The sequence below is a fragment of the Galeopterus variegatus genome, unplaced genomic scaffold, assembly GCF_000696425.1.
Source record: "Galeopterus variegatus unplaced genomic scaffold, G_variegatus-3.0.2 Scaffold7682, whole genome shotgun sequence".
Lineage (NCBI taxonomy): Eukaryota > Metazoa > Chordata > Mammalia > Dermoptera > Cynocephalidae > Galeopterus > Galeopterus variegatus.
Genome location: NW_007733793.1, coordinates 64,885 through 67,269, shown reverse-complemented (window position 1 = coordinate 67,269; position 2,385 = coordinate 64,885).

Genomic DNA, 2,385 nt, shown 5'->3' with positions numbered 1-2,385 from the left:
AATATTTTCCATTTATTAAGAGCGGGGTGAATGCTCAGACAGAATCCATATCACAATTTTGTGGGTGGATACAGTGAGACTCACAGACATTTAATGATTTAAAAGTCAATCTCCTAACAGGTGACATTTTCACCTATGACTCCTGAGTTTGGTGCTCTATGCAACAGTTCCTAGTATTACCTTGAACTTTTCATAAAAGTTTTTAACTGTCACTGTTTAATCTTAAACTGGCAAAAGTATTTTATTTATTTTTACTCAAGATAATTTGCTTGGCTAAGGCCACAAATATAACCTGAAAGCAACTCACCCAGGTATAACAGCAGAAGCAATGTACAAATGACAGAATGAACCATGATTGCACCTGTAGGTTCTGATTTATAGTCACTGAAGCAGAACTGCACTGTTTGAAATATCACTGGTTTTCATTTGTGTGGCATCAAGATATTCCTGTATAATATCTAAGTCAAACAATAGCTAATGAAAGATATTGATTACTGAGAATTTCAAATGGAAAGTGTAAATTGTCAAGAACGATAGGGAAAAAATAAAACCCATTCAGTCCACAGTTTTCTACTTTCCGGGTAAAATGTGTTCCCCCATAAAAAGAAATGAGCATGAGGGTGTAACTATAAAGTGTTGTGATTGATTTCCTGGGCAACTAGTAGCAATCTGTCTCTTCCTTTTGAATCACACCTCATATGTCACAACCCAAAGAGACTTAATGCCAGCTAATGTCTGCACCCAGGAAGAACAAATAATGAATTCATGGATTGTCTTTCTTTCCACACTCCATTTAAGAAAGCTAATTGTTTCGGGAATAGCCCTTCCTTGGCTCATTGGCTTAATAATGCAGGAAATTCTTTTGGAATTTCACACTAGGAAGCCAAACTCAGCCTAAATGAACAATCCTCCCTTAACTCAAACTTGTGATAAAAGCAGAGAGACTTACTCATTATTAAAACGTAAAAAGATAACGAATGAATTTACCAACTATTCTTCCCTGCTGGGGCATTTAGCCTTTGGATAGCCTTGAGCTCTAAACGTACAGAAAGTAAATCCTCATTAATTTGAAGCAAAAGGAGATTACACATAAAACATTTGATCACCAGAATCTGTCTTCTAACTCAAAGGACTTTCACCATAAGAACATCTCCATATCACTTGTAGGAAGGAATGTCATCGTATTTTATTTTATTTTTCTCATTAGTTAGCACAGATTCCAGGTAGTCATACAATAGCATCACTGTCATGCATTTAATCTCTGAAATGCAAATTCAGAGTAGGAGAGAAAGGGTTGAAGTTACAGCTGTTAAACCCGGAATTGCTTATAATCCTAGGTATATCCATGGGAATAGGTCTCATTTGTGGTTATCCTTAGATTAGGTTTCAAAACAAAACAGGTTGAAACCCACTGATTTTATTGGTTGATATGTTCAGTCTGATTTTTTTTAAACTGTCAATTCTCATAGTCAACAGTATATATAAGCAGAACAAAGATGAAAATATACCAGATCCTTGTCCTCTGAGATTTATGTTGTAAGGTAAGCAGTGTTGTCACAGACTAATAAGTAATGCACTCATGTATGTCACAGTATAATGACACTGTTAATAATAACTGCAATTCCTTGAGTTTTTGCTATAGAACAGACGCTTGCATTTGGTTTCCTACATTTGTGATCTCATTTAGTCCTCCCAACAGCCCATGGGATGATGTTATTCCCCCATTTTCAGAGAATTATGAAGCTCAGAGAGTTTAAATAACTTGCCTCAGTAGCCAATAAATAATGATGGTAGAATTTAAACCTAGGTCTTACTCTAAATCATGTGTGTATGCTTTTCCCATATGCCTTTGAAATATGTCAACACCAAGTGCAAGTCAAATTTATGTCTGATTTTTAGTCAAGGGCAAAGATGAGTGAGATTGGGGCAGAGGAACTGGAAAGAGTTGATTATGGTAGTGTGACAGAATACTAAAATGATTCTCATAACCAAGCCCTTGTATCACCCCTTGTGTGTGGGTGGGATCTATGAATATAATGGGATATCTCACTTTATATGGCAAAGGTAGTGGGACTTTTCATACATAATTAAGGTCTCTAATCAGTTAAGTTTAGGTTAATCAAAGGAGTTTCTCTTGGGTTTTGAAAGTGAGTCCTTCAATAGAAATTTGTGTCATCCTTAAGCACTGTAAAGAAAAAACTTATTCTGAGTCTTGTTAAAATGATAAGGAAGACTTATTTAGGAAGACTATTGCAATAGGGGAGAGAGATTGGTCTTAACTCTGAATACAACAAGGACAACTGGAGTTAGTGGATGGAAAATTACTAAGAAGAGACATGAGGGTAGGGGGATTCTTGTTAAGCGGGTCTAACAGTATTCTTGCTA